This window comes from Mirounga angustirostris, unplaced genomic scaffold (genome assembly GCF_029215605.1).
Source record: "Mirounga angustirostris isolate CCGP_5_RB_7025 unplaced genomic scaffold, mMirAng1.0.hap1 SCAF_14, whole genome shotgun sequence".
NCBI classification, from domain to species: Eukaryota; Metazoa; Chordata; class Mammalia; order Carnivora; family Phocidae; genus Mirounga; species Mirounga angustirostris.
The window spans coordinates 35,435,650-35,456,296 of record NW_026991722.1 but is presented as its reverse complement, the minus strand read 5'-3'; the positions used below and the strand labels follow the sequence as shown (position 1 = coordinate 35,456,296).

General features: G+C 34.9%; 1 protein-coding gene and 1 non-coding gene across 6 annotated transcripts in view; one reads left to right on the top strand and one right to left on the bottom strand.

Moving 5' to 3' along the window:
• The window catches only part of KIAA1328 (KIAA1328 ortholog), a 353,979-nt gene that overhangs the window by 142,358 nt on the left and 190,974 nt on the right, over positions 1-20,647 (top strand). The gene's annotated exons all lie outside the window — the stretch shown is intronic.
• Positions 15,192-15,256, bottom strand: LOC123853349 (small nucleolar RNA SNORD2). The gene has a single exon (XR_006793121.1). It is a non-coding gene; the product is annotated as a small nucleolar RNA SNORD2 (small nucleolar RNA).

Here is a 20,647-nt window from a genome sequence, read left to right as displayed (position 1 = left end):
CTTTTGTTCTTTGGCTTCTCCTTATTTCCCTCCAAGTCTGTAGATGATTTTCAGGTTCTGATCTGTCTCTCTCTGGCTTTTCTTTCCACCCTACCATCAGTCCTCCTACTCATTCAGAGAAGCTTACGTTGTTTGTAATCACTTGCAGATGGAAGACTTCTTAAATAAAGGTCTTCACCTGTGACTATATGCCATAATTACTTCATTATCTGTCTCATTACTTCCACTGCCACTACTCAGTGCCATGCAATCTTGGGGCGGCAGTCCCTGCCATCTTTTATTTTCTTGATTTCTCTTTGGTTAAGAGTCATTTGCCATGTTCACTTTTGTAATCATAGAATTTAAGGATTACTTTGGTGCAATTCAGAGCTATAAGTAAACAGCCAGTGTACATGCTGCTATTACCTGCTACATAGAGGTGACCTCATAATCTTTATCATAGTCTTAATAGCCCTCATTAGTGAATCTGAGTTAGAACAAAACCTATTTTGATTCCTAGTTTAAGGAGGGTTACAGAAGGGAGGAGGGTGGGGGGATGGGGTAACTGGGTGATGGGTATTAAGAGGGACATGTGTTGTGATGAACACTGGGTGTTATACACAGCTAATGGGTTGCTGAACACTACATCAAAAACTAATGATGTATTATATATTGGCTAACTGAACATAATAAAAAAAAATTCACAAGAAAAAAAAATACTTTCCAGTACTTCCACTTCCAGACAGAATAGAATAATTGCAACTAAATATATGCACTAAAACAAATAGAAAACTGGACAGAATATATATATATACAAACGTTTTCAAAATATTGGACATTAGACACTGAAGAGTGTGATCCCTGAAAGAGGGGAAACAATCTAGATGATTCATACAATTGCTGAAGAATGCTCCTAGAGGGAGATTCCAACTGGCAAGGCAGAGAGGGAGAACCCACGCAGAGACTGGTGGTTTCCAGACTGTGAGAAAATGGAGCTGGGAGCTTGAGGAGGCCAAGATAGTGTGAGATTGCAGGGCAGAACACCAGTAAAGGGAGAGCTGCGGTGAGAGATTTCTCTAGAGATCCTCAGAGGGCCTCTCTCAAGTTTTAAAATAAGCGATGATGAATGCATAAGTATGAAAAAAGCCTAATGAGTCTGGAGAAAGAACCACCAAAAGAGGAAAAATCCTTAGAACTTACATAAGGCTGTGAATAGATACTGTTTCTACCAGCCAGACTGGGATCAGGTACAGTACTCAGAAGGGTATTTTTTCAGTAGAGGGACAGAAGCAACCCCAGACTAAAGGATGCTGTGGCTCTCCCTAAAAAAGCTGAAAAACAATACTTGGTAGGATATATTTCCAAGTAAGTTAACTGCACCCAAAATAAAGCACAAGTATATTTATAGCCAAAAATAAATATAAAAATATCCAGCAACCAAAAAGGTAAAATTCACAGTGCTTGACATCCGGTCAAAAATTACTAGCCCTGAAAAAAAGTTACTAGCCCCATAAAGGAGGAAAATAGACCCCAAATGAGACAAAATCCATCAAAACCAACCCCAAAATGACATAGATTATAGAATTAATAGACAAAAACACTAAAGTTATTGTAACTGTATTGCATTACATATTTTCAAGAAGTTAGAGGAAAGTTGAGCCTGTTAACTAGAAACAATATATATTTTTAAAGTCTCAAATAAGACTTCTAAATACTAACTGCAATGAAAAATACACTGGAAGGAATTAACACCAATTTTAACATTACAGAGGAAAAGATTAGTAAAATGAAGACATAGCAATGGGAACTACTGAAAATTAAACAGAGACAAAAAAAGGACTGAAGGAAAGGAACAGAGCCTAAGAGCTGTAGAACAGAGCTGTAGAAAAACTGCAGGTAGCCTCATATATGTGTAATTGGAGTTCCATGATGGGCTTGGGGGAGGGGGAGTTGGAGAAGTTGAGTAGAAAAGAAATATTTGAAGAAATAATGGCCTCCAATTTTTCCAGTATTATGAAAACTATAAACCCATGGATCTAAGAGAATCAGTAAATTAAATGCACAAAAACAATGGCAAAAACTCTATGAAGTCACATCATAATCAGATTACTTAAAACCAAACCAGTGATAAAGAAAAATTCTTAAAAGCAGCCAGAGGGCGCCTGGGTGGCTCAGATGGTTGAGCGTCTGCCTTCAGCTCAGGTCATGATCCCAGGGTCCTGGGATCGAGTCCCGCATCGGGCTCCCTGCTCCTTGGGAGCCTGCTTCTCCCTCTGCCTCTCTCTCTCTCTGTCTCTCATGAATAAATAAATAAAATCTTTAAAAAAAAAAAAAAAGCAGCCAGAGGAAAAACCATGGCACATAAAGAGAAATAAAGATGAAGATGCAAGCAGATTTTTTTTTTTTTTTTTGGTCAAATAATGCAAGTGAGAAGACAGTGAAATGATATCTTTAAATTACTGAAAGAAAAAATTTCAAGTTAGAATTCTATACTGAACAAAAAATATCTTTCAGAAGTAAACGTGAAATAAAGACTTTTTTGGACTATAAGAGCTCAAAAGAATTCTTCAGCTACAAGCCTGCATTACAAGAAATGCTAAAGGAAGTCTTTCAAACCAAAAGAAATGATAGTAGATAGAAATATGGACTTACACAAAATAATGAATACCATAAATGCTAATTATGTGAGTAAATATAAAATAATATTCTTTGTATTATTAAAGTCTGTTTAAGAGTAAAAGATAATTTTGAAGAAAGATAATTAACATGGGATTTATAGTATGTAGAAGCAAAATGTATAACAGTAGTACAAATTCTGGGTGAGGATAATTAACATACTGTGTTGTAAGTTTTCTTATATCTGTAGTGGCATAATATCTCCTGAAAGTACACTATGATAACTTAAGATATATGCTATCAACTCTAATTCAGTCCCCAAAATAATATGACAAAAAGTTATAGCTATTAAGTTAACAGTGTAGATTGATTGACTGGAATCATAAAAAAATAATCCAAAAGAAGGAAGAAGAGAGAAAAGGGAACAAAAAATTGAAGGGAAAACTTGAAAACAAATAGCAAGATTAAAAGTAAAAGGTTGAGGAAAAAAGGTGTACATATTAACATTAATAAAAAGAAAGTTGGACTAGCTAAATTAATATCAGATGTTATATATTTTAGAGCAGAGACTATTTCAGAAAAAGGTCATTTCATGATGATAAAGTGTTCAGTTCAAGACAATATAATAATACTAAATGGTCATGCACTTAGTAATGGTTTCAAAAGATGTGAAGTAAAAAATGATAAAACTGCAAGGAGAAATGGATATATTGACAATTTTAGATATTTCAATATCCTTTCAATAATTGATAGAACAGTTAAGCAGAAAACTATTAAAGGATGTAAAAAATGAATCACATTAGCCAATTTGATTTGACTTTTCAAGAAAACACCCAATAGTCTAGTGCAATTTTTTCCAATGAGCACAGAATATTTGATAAGAGAGTTTATATTCTGCACCTTAAAACAAGTCACAATAAGTTTAAAATGATTCAAGTTATTCAAAGTACTTCTCTCACCACAGTGGGATTAAATTAGAAATCCACAACAGAAAGTTGTCTCTGAAATCACCAATTATTTGAAATTAAATGACAAATGGCTAAACAACCCAGGTGTCATAGAAGAAATCAAAGGGGAATTATAATGTATACTGAATCAAATGAAGATGAAAACACAAATATCAAAATTTGTGTGTGCAGATAAAGTACTTAAAAGCACATAAGACTGTCTATATCAGAAAGAAAGATTTCAAATAAATGATTGCAGCTTTTGCCTTAAGAAAGTACAAATAGAGAAATTTAAATCCAAAGTAAGCAAAAAAAATGAGAAAAAACTGGAGCAGAAATCAATGAAATAGAAAACTAAAAAGAAAAATCATTGAAACCAAAACGTGATTCTTTGAGAAGATCCATAATGTTGATAAACCTCTAGGCAGACTGGTCAAGAAAAAAGAAAGAAGTCACCAATTATCAATATCAAGAATGGGATATATAACATTACTACAGTTTCTACAGTGTTAAAAGGAAAGAACAAGGATTTTAATGAACATTTTTATGTTGATAACTTTGACAACCTACATAAAGGACAAATTCCTTGAAAAACACAAACTACCAAAGCTTACTTAAGAAGAAATAGATAACCTGAATAGCTCTATAATAGTAATTGAATTTGTAGCTAATAGTCTTCCCACAAATAAAACATTAGGCTCAGATGGCGTTACTGGTAAATGCTACCAAATGTTATTATTTATTTAAGAAATAGATAGTACTAAAAAGAAAACTACAGACCAATATGCATGATGAAAATAGGTGCAAAAATCCTCAACAAAATATTAGCAAATGAGTTATAAAATACATTAAAATGATCATTCATTATGATCAAGTAGGATTTATTCCAGGGATGCAAGGGTAGTTCAGATTTGCAAATCAATTAATGTGATACATCACATTAAAAAGGAGGACAGGTAAAAACCATATAATCGTCTCAACAGATGCAGAGAAAGCATTTGACAAAATACAACATCTATTCATGATAAAAACTCAACAAAGTGGGTTTAGAGGGAACATACTTCAACATAATAAAGGCCATAACTTTTAAAAACCCACAGCTAACATCATAGTCAATGGCAAAAAACTGAAAGCTTTTCCTCTAAGATAGGAACAATATAAGGATGTCTACTCTCACCACTTTTATTCAACATAGTACTGGAAGTCCTAGCTGCAGCAATCAGACAAGAAAAAGAAAAGGCATCCAAATCGGTAAGAAAGAAGTAAAACTGTCACTATTTCCAGATGACATGATACTATATATAGAAAACCCTAAAGACTCCACCAAAAAAACTATTAGAACTGATAAATGATTTCAGTAAAATCGCAGGATACAAAGTTAATACACAGAATTCTGTTGTATTCCTATACACAAATAACAAAGTGTGAGAAAGAAAAATTAAGAAAACAATCTTATTTACAATCTCACAAAAAGAATAAAATGCCTAGGGATATATTTAACCGAGGAGATTAAACACTCATACTCTGGAACCCATAAGACATTGATGAAAGAAATTGAAGATGGCACAAACAAATGGAAAGATAGACCGTGCTCTTGGATTGGAAGAATTAATATTGTTAAAATGTCTATACTTCCAAAAGCAACCTACAGATTCAGTGTAGTCCCTATGAAAATTTCAGCAGCATTTTTCACAGTACTAAAATTCGTATGAAATCACAAAAGACCTTGAATAGCCAAAGTAATCTTGAGAAAGAAGAGCAAAGCTGGATCACAACTTCAGATTTCAAGATGGGCTACAAAGCTATAATAATCAAAAATAGCATGGTACTGGCACAAAAATAGACACATAGGTCAATGCAACAGAATAGGAAAATAAACCCACGCTTATGGTCAATTAATCTATGACAAAGAAGGCAAGAATAAACAATGGGGGGAAAGTCTTTTAAATAAATGGGATTGAGAAAACTGGACAGCTACATGCAGAAGAATGAAACTCGAAGACTTTCTTAAACCATACACAAAAATAAACTCAAAATGGATTAAAGACCTATGTGAGACCTAAAACCATAAAACTCCTAAAAGAAAACATAGGCAATAATTTCTTGGACATCAGTCTTAGCAACATATTTATGGATATGTCTTCTAAGGCAAGGGAAACAAAAGCAAAAATAAACTGTTGGGACAACACCAAAATAAAAAGCTTTTGCACAGCAAAGGAAACCTTCAGCAAAACAAAATGGCAGCCTACTGAATGGGAGAAGATATTTGCAAGTGGTAAGGGGTTAATATCCAAGATATATAAAGAATTTATACAACTCTACACCAAAAAATAAAAATTGATTAAAAAATAGGCAGAGGACCTAAATAGACATTTTTCCAAAGAAGACCTACAGATGGCCAACAGGCACATGAAAAGTTGCTCAGCATCACTAATCATCAGGGAAATGTAAATCAAAACCATAATGAGATATCACGTAACAATGGTCAGAATGATTGGTACCAAAAAGGCAAAAAAGAAGTGTTGATGAGGATGTGGAGAAAAGAGAACCTTCATGCACTATTGGTGGGAATGTAAATTGATGCAGCTACTCTGGAAAACAGTTTAGAGTTTCCTCATAGCACTGAAACATGATCCAGTGATTCTACTATTGGGTATTTACCCAAAGAAAATGAAAACACTAATTCAAAAAGATATATGCACCCCTATGTTTATTGCAGCATTATTTACAATTGTCAAGATATGGAAGCAACGCAAATGTCCATAGATAGAGAAATGGGCAAAGAAGATGTGGTATGCGAAGCACATGCACACACACACACACACATATACACACACAATGGAATATTACTCAGCCATTAAAAAAAAAGAATGAGATCTTGCCATTTACAACAACATGGCTGGACCTATAGGTTATTATGCTAAGTGAAATAAGTCAGAGAAAGACAAATACCATATGATTTCTCTATATAGAGAATCTAAACAATAAGAATGAACAATAACAAAAAATATACTCTTTTTAAAAAAGATTTTATTTTGAGAGAGAGAGCAGGATGAGGGGTAGAGGGAGGGAGGGAGGGTGAGAGGGAGGGAGAAGTGGACTTCCTGCTAAGCAGCAAGCCCGATGCAGTGCTCAATCCCAGGACCCTGGGATCACGACCTGAGCTGAAGGCAGACACTTAACTGACTGAGCCACTCAGACACCCCCAAATAATATACTCTTAAATACAAAGAATAAACTGGTGGTTGCCAGAGGAGAGGTGGGTGGGAGGAATGAGCTAAATAGGTAAAGGGGATTAAGATATATAAACTTCCAGTTATAAGTCATGGAAATGAAAAGTACTAGCATAGGGAATATAGTTAATATTGTAATAATGTTGTATGTTAACAGATGGTGCCTACACTATAGGGAGCACTGAGTAATGTAAAGAATTGTAAAATCACTATGTTGTTTAACTGAAACTAATATAACATTGTCAGCTCTAATTCAATAATAAATAAAAAGACAGAAATAGTACTAATTTTATGCACATTTCCCAGAAAATTCAAGAAATAATACTTCTAAACTCATTATTTGAGGCTGACATTACTCTGATACAAAACCAAAGACATTACCAGAAAAGAACACTGCAGACAAATATTCCTCATAAATTAGATGCAAAAATTAACACAATTTTAATAACTTCAATCAACAATATAAAAATAACACATTATAACTAAGTTGTTTATTTCAAAAATATGAGGTTGGTTTAACATTTGAAAATCCAATCAGTGTAACTCACCATATTAGCAGTCAAAAAATGAAAAGTACATTACATTTGGATGTAAAATATAAAAATTTGAGAAAATCCACTTCCATTCATGATAAAACTCCAACAACTAAGAATAGAAGAGAATGTCTTTAACCCGATAAGGGCATCTCACAAAAATTTATAGATAGCATTGTACTTTTAATGGTGAAAGATCAAGAAAGGCAAATTTTCTCCTACTTCTATTTAATATTGTATGGGAAGTTCTAGCCAATGCAAAAAGAAATAAAAGACATACAGATTGGAAAAGCACTAAAACTACCTTTATGTGAAGATAACATGATCAAAATGTAAGTCTACATAAAGTTTAAGTGTACACATGGACTTTTACCAAAAAAGCTACTAGAAATTATACAAGTTTAGAAAGATTGCAAGGTATTAGATCAATTTACAAAACTTAATTGCATAACACTTGTATGAGGTACTTAGAGTAATCAAAATCATAGAGACAGAAAGTAAAATTGTTGCCAGTAGCTGTAGGGTAGGGAGTGGGGACTATTGTTTAATGGGTATAGAGTTTCAGTTTTACAAAATGAAAAGAGTTATAAAGATGGATGGTGGTGATGGTTGCACAACATTATTACTTACTTAATAACACTGAACTGCATACTTAAAAGTGTATTTTACCACAGTAAAAATATTTATATTCAATTGTTTATCTATATATTAGCAACAAAGTAGCATATTAAAACTTTAAAACATTTTAAATTGTTAAATTTTTTAAAATACCATTTTGTAATAGCATCAAAATATATGAAGGACTCAGAGATAAATGTGACCTATACCCTACAACTACTCTGCAAAAGAATTTAAAGAACACCTAAATACATGGAAAGATATACCATGTTTATAGATGAGAAAACCAATATTGTTAATATGTCAATTCTCCCCAAATCTATAGATTCAGCACAATACTAGCTGAAATTCCAGCAGGCTTTATTTGTAGAAATTGATTCTGAAATTCATGTTGAAATGTGAAGGATCTTATTTTTAAAGTTAGTAATGAAGACACTGTAGTAATGTAAAGATAAACAAATAGATCAATGGAACAGAATACAGCATCCAGAATTAGACTTGATATATAATCAGTTGTACCTAAATTAAAATATAAAACATAAAGCCATAAAATTGCTAGAAGAAAAAATTAAAAAAAAAAACAAACTTTTCACCTTGAGTTAAGGAAATATTTCTTAGAATCAGTACCACAAGCACGATTCATAAAAGGAAAATTGATAAATTGCACTTCATCAAAATTAAGAATGAGGTTTTTAAAGACACTGATATGAGAATGAAAATTCAAATCACAAACTCTGAGAAAATCATCGTAAGTTGCATATCTGATAAAATTGTATATAAAGTATACGAAGAACCCTCAAAACTCCATATTAAGTAGAGAAACAGTCTAGTGCCTTACTTCTAGACTTTTGTTGTTGGTATCAAAGACTGGGGTGGAGAGAACTGGTAATATAATGCAAGTGTATTTTTCCCATATTTACTCTGTTTATACCCTCAGTATTATTTGAAATTTTATCCCTTGTGTGTAATGAGGTAATAAGTTCTCTCTGGTTTCTATAGGTCTCACTGCTTACATTTCAGAGTCTATTTTAGGGACTTCTTAACATTAACTTTAAGCATTTAATGCTAATCTAGTCTCTACTCACAGCAATCTGTTAACTCACTTTTCTTAGACCACCAGTGAGTTTCTTTCAAAGTGTTCGTTCATAAGGTGCCCTGACTTGCCCAGGCCCATTGAATGAGCCAGTTGTAGTGAAAATTCAAACCCAGACTTTGTGATCTCGAGGTCAGTGCTCTTGCTGTTATATTTCAGCTGCTTGGTTGAAAATGAGTTTAGGGTTCTAATTTTTACTCTTTCTATAACTCAGTTGTGTGAGCTTGGATAAATCATTTAACTACCTTGATCTTTCATTTTCTTTGATAGAAGATGAGAAAGTAGAGGGAAAAAGAAAAAGCTCTAAGGTCCTTTCCATTCTAACTTTTATTATTTTTTTATTCCTCATTTCTCCTTCACTTTTTCTGCCCCCTTGTGCAACCTTCCCCTCCACTTTTTTCTTTTTACCACCAAATGTGTCAGGGTCTGCTGTGTGAAAGGTTGTTTCTACTGAGTGACATATGTACCTCACAAACTCTCAGAAGACTGCCTAGTGAGCTTTCTGCAGCTGTTTTCCTGTCTTCCAACCAGTGGGATTGTCACTCTGATTCTACTTTTTCTGTCTTTAAAGCACAGCATACTCTGAAACTGAAATTAATTTCTATGAGTGTCATCTCAAATATACCTAGCTGGAAATTTTACTTCTAAATTTTCACATGCAGAAACAAGTCTTTTACTTCATGAGATTTCTCCTTTTCAAGGGTAGTTATTTAATGACAAGTATGCCCTTTCCTCCAGCTCTGAATTAACTGTTGAAAAAAAAAATTGCATTTCTTTAGAACCTTTGAGCACTGATTGAATTGGATAGTGGAGGGGAAGATGCAAGACAATACTGCATAGTTCTTAGTTTTGGTGAGGGAAAAAATAAGTAACTGTGTAGTTGCTGCACTACTATGACATATCTTTATATTGAACTGTTGTCCTGATTTTATTCATACTCAACTAATGCTGCCCCTTTTGCCGTTCTTTTACGTGTGTTTTAGCCCCATTTTGCTGTGCATCATAATTTCTCAGGAATTTTCTTGCACAGAACCTTAACTCATTAACCATACATGGTCCCTTAAATGGAAGCCAGCTTTCAAAACATAAAATAGGACATTTCCATTTGTGGATAACAGTTAAAGCTGGAAAGCCTGTGGTTGCTCTCATTCCAGGTCCTTTCTTTTCATGAGTCTGATGTTCGTGTGAGAACACTTCCATCCAGCCTTCTACATTCCCCTTCCCCTTCTCTGCCTGTCCCCACTCTCTGGTCATCTGGGACCAGGACTTACATTTCCAGCCAGTTTGGGATTATGTTAATAACCCAGTCATCACTTCATTTTTAAATGATATCACCTAATATAGGAACTATATTACATAGTAAGAACTTACTTAAATAAATGGCTTAGAGTAGAAATGAATTGTACACTATTGGGGAAAATATACCTTCATGAGTCTATACCAGTAATACATACATACATACATACATGGATGGAGGAGGAAGGAGGGGTTTCATTTACAGTATAGTGCCGAAGGCTAACTGGTATATGTGGAAGAAGCGCTAAAGTTGAAAATTTATTATTTTGAAGCCATCATGAAAAAATTGAATCAAGCAAGAGTCATCAATGGCTGCTTAGTCAAGGGGAAAATGAGAAGGAAGATCAGGATATTTGCATGGTCTTTAAGTGTCTCCCCTTACACTGCTTATTAATTGTAAGGGAGAAAAAAACAGTAATTATACAGTGTAGAAAAATTGTCCAGGTGATCAAAATTAACATCTCCCAAGAAAGACTGGTGGACTCTAAAAGTCTCCAGATATTAAATCATGAGAACATCATCTATTCAGTGTTCCCACTGAGCCTGAATCCAAATCTCAAGGAAACAGCAAACACAAAATGATGAACCTTCTACTAATGAGGGAGGGGACTATACACTTCAAAAATAAAAATATCATAAAAGACAAAAGCTGTGGAAATATTCCAGATTAAAAGAGAATTAAGAGATATGACAATTAGTGGTGCCTGGGTGGCTCAGTCGTTAAGTGTCTGCCTTTGGCTCAGGTCATGATCTCAGGGTCTTGGGATCAAGCCCCACATCGGGCTCCCTGCTTGGCAGGAAGCCTGCTTCTCCCTCTCCCACTCCCCCTGCTTGTGTTCCCTCTCTCGCTGTCTCTCTCTGTCAAAAAATAAAATCTTTAGGGCGCCTGGGTGGCTCAGATGGTTAAGCATCTGCCTTCGGCTCAGGTCATGATCCCAGGGTCCTGGGATCGAGTCCCGCATCAGGCTCCCTGCTCAGTGCAGAGCCTGCTTCTCCTTCTCCCTCTGCCATTCCCTCTGCTTGTGCTCTTCTATCTCTCTATCAAATAAAATCTTTAAAAATAAATAAATAAATAAAATCTTTAAAAAAAGAGAGAGAGAGAGATGACAATTAAATGCAGTATCTGACTCTAGACTATATCCTATGTTGGTAGGAATAGAACATAGAGAACATTATTAGGTCATCTGATGAAATCAGAATGTTGATGGTAGATTATATAAAATTTATGGAATTTATAACTGTGCTGTGGTTATATAAGAGAATATTCCTATTCATAAGAGATGGCCACTGAAGTGTGTGGGGATAAAGGGTCATGATGTATGTAAGTTACTCTCAAGCACCTCAAAAATATTACGTATGTGTGTGTGTGAATGTCTAAATATGCAAATGATGAAGAAAATGGGGTGTAATGTAATAATATGTAAGTCTGGGTAAGGGGTGTATGAGTTTAATGTTGTATGGGTAAAGGGTGTATGAGTTTGTTGTTAGAACTTTTTAATGTTTGATATCCTTTTTTCTTCTCATTTTTTTCACTTACTCATACTCTTTTTCTAGCATAATTGAGATATAATTGACATATAAGATTATGTAAGTTTAAGATGTACAACATAATGATTTGATCTAAGTATATATTACAAAATGATTACCACATTAAGTTATTGTGCATCACCTCACATAGTTACAAATTTTTTCTCGTTGGGATGAGAACCTTTAGGATCTACTCTCTTAGCAACTTTCAAATGTATAATACAGTATTGGTAACTACAGTCATCATGTTGTACATTATATCTTCAGAACTTAATTTTCTTATAACTGGAAGCTGTACCTTTTGACTGTCTTTACCCAGTTGATATTGTTCCTAAATAACTTTTCCAAATAAAAAAAATACTTAAAAAAATAAAGTTTTTATTCCCCTTCAGTTAGGATTAATGGCCAAACCTACGTCTTTTAGAGAAATAATAATTTTAAAGTCCTACCACATGGCTACTTTAAAAACTCTATTGTTTATTTTTTATATGTGTCTTAGATATATGCTTACTATTTGTCATGTAGAAAGCCTCTGAATGAAGTACATGGGAATATAAGCAAAAAAAGGAAAAATATAGAGAAATCACTTGTGAATCTAAGTACCCTGTTAGCAGAACACCTCCTAGAGCAGTGCTGTCCAGTAGAACTATCTGTGATTATATGGAACTGTTCTATGTGTGCGTTGTCCAATATGGTAACATTTGAGCACTTGAAATGTGGCTAATGAGACTGAATTTTTAATTTAATTTTAATTAATTTTAATAGCCACACATGGCTACTGACTACCTGGAGTGGTGGCTAATGCCTAGGTATGAGAAGTTTATAAGTTCCCATAATCAGTAAGTTTATTGCTTAAAGAGAGAAACTAGTCACAGCTGGGCTTGTTAGCTTGTGGGAGCTCTGTCCTTTTCAGAAAGAATCTGTGGTATATTGCATATGTTTTTACCTTTCCACTGGTAGCAGATTTTATTGTTGAATAATAGTTAATCAAATTCAATGAAAATTCGAATGTCACAATTAAATATAATCATTGCTAGACTGATTTTTACAGGTTACAACATTAGCTACCAAAAACCTGAATTAGATGCAGGACTCCCTTTTAATTACTTACTCTGATTAAAGAGACAGAATGGATATAAGGACAGGAGAAGTAGGAAAGAAGGGGAGGAAGGGTAGATAGTTGGGTAGATGGATAGAAAGAAAACAATGCAAGATATTCTATTTTAAATGCCATTCGAGGAGAACATTTAGTCTCTTTTGTCAAACACTGGAATAGTCTTGATGTTACCTAAGATTCCTTCCAGCTGTAAATCTTGTGATGCTGAATCTGGAGGAAATCCATGAGAGTGAAGGAGTCAGGTAAATTTAGGAATTGGAGTTCAACGTTTGACTTGTGTTGTTATATGATCTTAATCTCCCAGGCCATATGAGTGATTTCTGCCTTGCTAAGACAATTTACTTCATTTCAAATAGAATATTGATTAAAAGAAAGCCCTGATAAACAGAGTGTTATATCTTCCTGCTTACTTATTAATATTTTTTTAAAGATTTTATTTATTCATTTATTTGAGAGAGCGAGAGAGAGAGAGAGAGCACACGAGAGGGGGGAGGGTCAGAGGGAGAAGCAGACTCCCCGCTGAGCAGGGAGCCCGATGTGGGACTCGATCCCGGGACTCCAGGATCGTGACCTGAGCTGAAGGCAGTCGCTTAACCAACTGAGCCACCCAGGTGCCCCACTTATTAATATTTTTAAGAGTGAGAATCATGCTTTTTAATCAGTCAGATATAAATATAGTACTTATGGAGGCAACATGTTAAGAGAATAGGCTAGAAGGAAGTCTAAACATAAAAGGTAACTTGTGTGTCTCCCCAAATACAACACTGATTAGCACTGAGGCCTCAGTCCAGTGTTCCTCTGTCTTTCACTGTGTATCAGTAGCTAACCATGTTGATAACTTCAGTTCTTCTTCCAGATTGAATCAAGGCACTAACTTTTTCAGGTTAATGCTCTGTTGATTAATAAATCTATTGCTTTCTTTGGCTTACACCTTTGTGCAGTGTTCGTTGTTCTCAAAAAGATGTTTAGGCTTAAGCATTTTGCTCTGCTTTGGGCATGAAATAAGTGCTTGATAAAAGCCTACATGCTTGACAGGTTGAGTGCCTGCTGTTTTTTTCTCTACCCTCACTCTGCTACGTAAATGAATCTTGCTTGCTGGTGCTCTTCTTTCAGAGTATTTGCCCGAGTACTGAGAGCACAGTCTCATAGAGGAGAACACCCAGCTGGAACTGAGTACCACCTGCACTTCACATCTTTTTAAGCAAGGGGCCATATTAATCTATTAAACCCAGAAATCGGGTATCAGGGTTTCCATGACCACCCCACTAGGGAATGGCTTGGTGATTCACTGGGAGGACCCATGAGACTCAACATAAAGTCATTCATAGCTGATTTTTTACAGTGAAAGGATATAAAGCAAAATCAACAAAGGGAAAAGGTACATGGGATGAAGTTTGGAGGAAATCAGATACAATCTTGTAAGAATATTGCCCAAGTGGAGTCACACAGGATGCACTTAATCTCTCCAGCATCTAACATGTATGGGGTGCTCTCTACCAAGGAATCCCATTAGAGACTCAGTGCTGAGGTTTTTATTGAGGGCTGGTCATATAGGTACCCTTTGCCTAGCATGTACTGATTTCCAGACTTACAGAAGGAAAGCAGATGTTCAGCATAAACTATATTGTGTCTACAAACCTTTGGGCCTGGTAAAATACCATTATTCATTAGGGAATGTTGAGAATCCTCCCAAAATCCAGTTTCCGTACTGGCAACCAAGGGCCAGCCTTGCAAACAGGGTTTTCTAAGGAAGCAGTCTCGGGCCTGCTGTGTTAACTCTTTTCTACATCTGTATATGCCTCAATCAACATTCAGAGTTGGAACTTTTAACCTATTTTTAACTTCCCTTTTGTCTAGTCTCTTTACTAGCTTTTTGTTGGACATTAATGTTCCTTAGAGATTAATAGAAATGTAGTGTACTACACACCTATCCTTTTGTCTAATGGGGCTATTTCAGCTTTTTTTTTTAAGATTTTATTTATTTATTTGAGAGAGAGCATGAGAGAAGTGAACACAAGGGTGGGGGGAGAGGAGCAGAGGGAGAGGGAGAAGCAGACTTCCCGCTGAGCAGGGAGCTTGATGTAGGGCTCCATCCCAGGACCCCGGGGATCATGACCTGAGCCAAAGGCAGATGCTTAACCAACTGAGCCACCCAGGCACCCCTATTTCTAAGGCTACAGCAGCAAATCTTTCCTCTTAATCCTTGCCACTGCTGTTGTTATTTCTTTTATCAAGTGATGAGCAATGAGTATTCTCTCCATTACAGGTCAGTCTCGAATGTTGCCACTGTTTTTTTTATTTTGGGATTTATTTTCCTCAGTTCTCCAAGAGTATGGTATCATAGCTGCCTCTGAGCCTTTAACCACAGCTTTCTTTCTCCCTTAACCAGGATTGTAGTGCCTTGAAAGAGGATAGCACGAATGCTTATCAATATGCTTCTGAAGACTCAGAAACCTTAGGGTGAAGTATAGCACCTAAGAGAAGCTCTTATGTCTATCACAAATATAAACTATAGGCATTATAGAAGCAGATGGTCTAAATCAATGTCAACTCGCACTTACAAATGATTTAAGAATTTAAGAATAAAGAAACCAGAATCATAGTTAAAAGCATTTGGGTAAAGATAATGGGAAATAAATATGGAAGTAACGTATATTGTAGGAGTCTACAGAATAGGAAGTAGATGATGCTACCCTAAAAACCAAGTAAAGGTTGCCATGGAAATAAGATAGTAATAGGGACTCCTGAATATATAACATTGGGTATATGCTAGAAGATTTCCTCTTGTAAATTTGGAATATATAATGATGTTTGGCCTAAATGATGGTAAAGAGGTAGTAATAAGTACTATTATTTTGGAGTTAATTCTGACTAACAAGGAAAACCTAATTGGTCAGGAGCAAGGGATAGAAACTTTTCAAAGAAAGTGATTGTTTCATTTCAGAATTAATATAAGTAAAATAATACCTGGGAATATTGCCTGCTCCTATCAACCCGAGGGATAAAGTTAATAATTCATGTGGCATTAGGTAGAGTATTCCGGTTAGATATTCTCTTATGGATCATAGACATAAATGTAAAGCCAAAAACTGTAAAACTTCCAGGGGAAAATCTTTACAACCTTGGGTTAGTCATAGACTCATTAGCTACAACACCAGAAGCACAATCCATAAAAGAATCAAATGAGAAATTGAGCTTCATCAAAATTAAAAACTTCTGTTATTCAAAAAGCTCTGTTAAAAGAATGAAAAGACAAGCCACGGGTTGAGAGAAAGCAGTTGGAATTCAATTATCTGATAAAGGATTCCTCCAGAATATAAAAAGAACTAAAAAAACTCAATAACAAGGAAACAAACCACTGAATTAAAACAACAGGCAAAAGATTAGGACAGATGCTTCACAAGAGTAGATGTATAGATGGCAAATAAGCACGTGAAAAGATGCTCAGTATCATTAACAATTAGGGAAATGAACATAAAAATCACAGTAATGTACCACTACACAGCTATAAGTAATTTGGCTATTGGCCAGAATTTTAAAAGCTTACCCTATCAAAGATGTGAAGGAACTGGAACTCTCATGCACTGCTGATAGGAATGTAAAATTGTACAACTTTGCAGAGATCTAAGTAAAACATACACCTACTATATGACCATCCATTTTACTTGATATTTACCCAAGAGAAATAAAAGCATGCATCCACTACTATTGTTCACAGCAGCTTTATTTTTTATAGCCCCAAACTTGAAACAACCCACATGTTATTAGCAGATGCACTGATAAACAAATTGTGGTATATCCATATAATGGAATACTACTCAGCAATAAAAAGGAACTGCTAATACATGCAAAAACATGGATAAAGGTCAAAATAATTAAGCTGAGTTAAAGAATCCAGACTTAAAAGATTACAAACTGTATAATTCCGTCATAAAACTCTAGAAAAAAACAAATAATCTCTAATGACAGTAGATTAGTGTTCGCCTAGTTCAGCAGGTGCAGGAGTAAGTGAGCGAGTACAAGAGGTTACAGGGGGACACAAAGAGACTTTTGCAGGTGATGGAGTTTGTTATCTTGATTGTGGTGATGGTTCCTGGGTATATACATATGCCAACACCGATCAACTTGTACAATTTAAATATGTATAGTTTATTGCATATCAGTTATACCTTAATAAAGCTATTTAAAAAAACAAAAACAAAAAAGAAGAACTGCATGATTTTTCTTTAAAGTTTTAGTTGCCTGGACTTATTGTGACCCAAGTAGATTCTTCAGCCCTGGTTCAGCTTTATCATTTCCCTGTAATATATTTAAGAGTACATGATATATTTAATACTCATAAAAGGAACTTGTAAACAGTTACTATAGTCATTACCCTAACAAACTGTATATTCCTGACAAGTAGAAATGTTCCCATTTTAATTGCTTTTTAATGACATATTACACAGGCTTTAAATGTCAGTCTTTGTATTTTCAAACCTGCAGAAACTTGAAGGAAGTTTACATATAAGAGCAATCAACTCTGATGGCAATAGGCTGAATATCAGTTTCTAAAAATAAATTTTATATGAATCTTTTCTCCAGATGACTTTTAAATGTTTTTAACTATGACATCTTTATGTAAGTGAATATATATTGAGAAATAGCCATAAAACCTGAAATTTCCACTTTTTAATTCTTTTTTTGCCATGCCTGTTAACAGGATATAGCTAGATATTGTGCATACTCATCCGTTTACTCTGCATTACTACTCTCCTGACCAGTAAATAGACAGCCATCACTGTGAGCTAGAAGTGTTAGGCATTTGGCTATATCCTAGATTACAGTTCATAGTTTTTAAATATTGTGTGTGTGAAAGCTTTTATAAGTGACCATTTGACAAACTACAGCATTCTGCTTCCTCAAGCTAAATTTGGGGTTACTGATTTATATTTATAGTCTTGCTCTAGGGCCTGCTATTTGGTAGACAAGACATTTTTCTGCTCATTCCTCAAGGATTCCTTCTGAATGCCAGCTAAGAGCATGAACTTCGGAACCAGAATGTTTAGGTTTTTATACAGTAAGCTCTACCACTTACTGTGACCTTGGGGAAGTTACTTAACATTAGCAAGCTTCAATTTCCTCTTCTGCAAAATGCGGAAAATGTAGAGACTATAACTTATAGGGTTTCTGCCAGGATCGAATGAATTAATAAATGTAAAACAAATACATTTTTACCTTGCATGCAGTACATGCTATACAATCCCTTCCCAATTGTTATGATTATTATTGTTAGAATTGATTTTGTTTTGTTTTGTTTTTTTTGAGATTGTGAAGTAGGTTCTGGTGAAAACCGAAAACATCATCTGCTTGAGAATGTCCCTATGTTTAGTTATTCATCTTTTGTGCTTATAACATTCAACCTGAATTATTATGTCAGTTTAGGGATTAATTATCACATCTGGCTTTCATTTCTGTCAGTCCTGAGATACTATATTCACCAGCACTGAGTACTTTGAGAATGAAATTGAGATTGGTGAATAAAGGGTTTTTTCATCTTCTAAGAATAAAATTTTTGTAACCCCCAGTGTTCATTTGGTTTAAAGTACAAGGAAAAGGGATCCTTGATAAAATGGATTGCTATGTCCACCTGTTATTTGGGTTTGTCAGAATTGCTGCCTAAGCTCTGATCTGTGGTCTGTCCAGTCTAGCATTTGCCCTCGGACAGGGCATCAAGGAGACAATGTGGGTAAATCTATAGGGACAGACAGAAGCCCCCACTCAGTTTTTTCCCCCAGTTTTTTCTGCTTTTATTCCCATCTAAACATGGCTCTTTTATTTCTTTAAATCATTAAGAAGAGAGGTTCAGCCCCAGGAACTCCAGAAAAAGCTAAGGAATTAGAAAGTGAACACAAACCAGGAAAGACAGTTTCTTTTAAGATAGTTTATTGTTTCTTTGTTATTGTTATGCTAACACATTTTGGTCTTAGAATATTCAAGCAATTCAAAAATTTATGGTATATTAATTCCAAGTCCTGTGTAATCTCCTTCTCAGAGGTAACTACTGTTAACTTTAATGTATACTGCTCCAGATTTTCTTCTCTGCATATCTAATACTGTAATTTTAGAAAAGTAGGTTAATTCCATACATGCAATTTTTAGAATTTTATTTTCTTAATAATATCTTGCATATATTTTCCAGTGGAGTACATACATGTATTCATGGCATCCTTTTTAAGGTCCATTCTGTATTTTAGTGTATAGCTGTATCATAATTTATTTAATCAATCTTGTTGACACATGATTCTTCCTAATTTGCTCCTATTACAAAGAATACTGCAGTGAACATTCTTGTACATATAGTTTTGAATATGTTTACAAGTGTTGAGTAAATTCCCTGAAGTGGAAATATGTGTTTAAAGAATATAAAAATGTTTTGAAATGGTAGATATTGACAAATCACAGGTGCTTACTGAGAGAAAAAATAGCATATTAATACTAGATACTGCTGATGGGAATGACAGCCTTTGCTTTGCCCTCAATTGAGGTAGCTCCTTATGCTAACAGTTAATAGTGATTTCTAGATCTTCAAAAAAATTAATAGCTCCCCTTACTCCTCATTCTTACCTATTCTATCCATTCATTCGTTGGTCCTTCATTTATTAAAAGATATATTTATTTTAAATTGTAAAATTAGTTTAACTATATTATAATAAAATTGGAAAGCAGGTTAAGAAAAAATTCATAATCCTTATGATTTTTATCTGTGTATTTGAAAAGTATAATTCTAATCATTGTGTACTAACAATTTTGGTTTCTGTATTTGTCACTTAACATATCTTGGTGTTTTCCCTAATGGCTTCATAGTGTTCTGTTGGGTGTAACATGGCTTAATCATTCCATTTTAGTTGGCAATTAAGATTTAGAATCGGTCTTTTATTATTTGAATCTTGACAATTTTTCTTCCACATTAATTCCTCTCTGTGCCAAAAGGCATCTAATAAATATCTGGAAATTTAACTAACCATAAATAATTAGTAGTATATGTGGCCAAAAAAAAGTCTTAAGATTTTACTGAATTGGAGGCACATGGGTGGCTCAGCTTCAGCTCAGGTCATGATCCTGGGGTCCTGGGAATGAGCCCCACATCCAGCTTCCTGCTTAGTGGGGAGTCTGCTTCTCTCTCTCCCCTGCTCGTGCGTGCGCTCTCTCTCTCTCTCAAGTAAATAAATAAAATCTTTAAAAAAAAATACTGAATGGATTTTTTTCCTCAGTGTATTTGACAGCTTTTTTACCTTCCAGGTTTTTGGAAGACAAAAAGAGTAAAATAACTTTTAGTTTTAGTTATCTATTGCTGCTTAACAGACTACCCCGAAACTTAGACAAACAACTAACATTCTGCAGTTTGAGCTAGGTTCAGCTATGTGCTTGTTCTGCTGATCTTGCCTGTGGTCACCCATGAGGCTCATGCAACTGGCTGTTAGCTATGACACTGGCATGGCTGGGCCTTTCTTTCTCTCCCCAGGTAGCCTTTCCCTATAGTTCATCTGGCAAAGTAGCTAGACTTCTTACCCGCAGGTTCAGGGCCTCCTGCAAGAATGGAAGCTGCCAAATCTTTTTCCAGATTTGGTCCACAACTGGCAAAGTGTCTGTTGGTTAAATTGAGGAACTTGGGGCGCCGGGGTGGCTCAGTCAGTTAAGCATCTGCC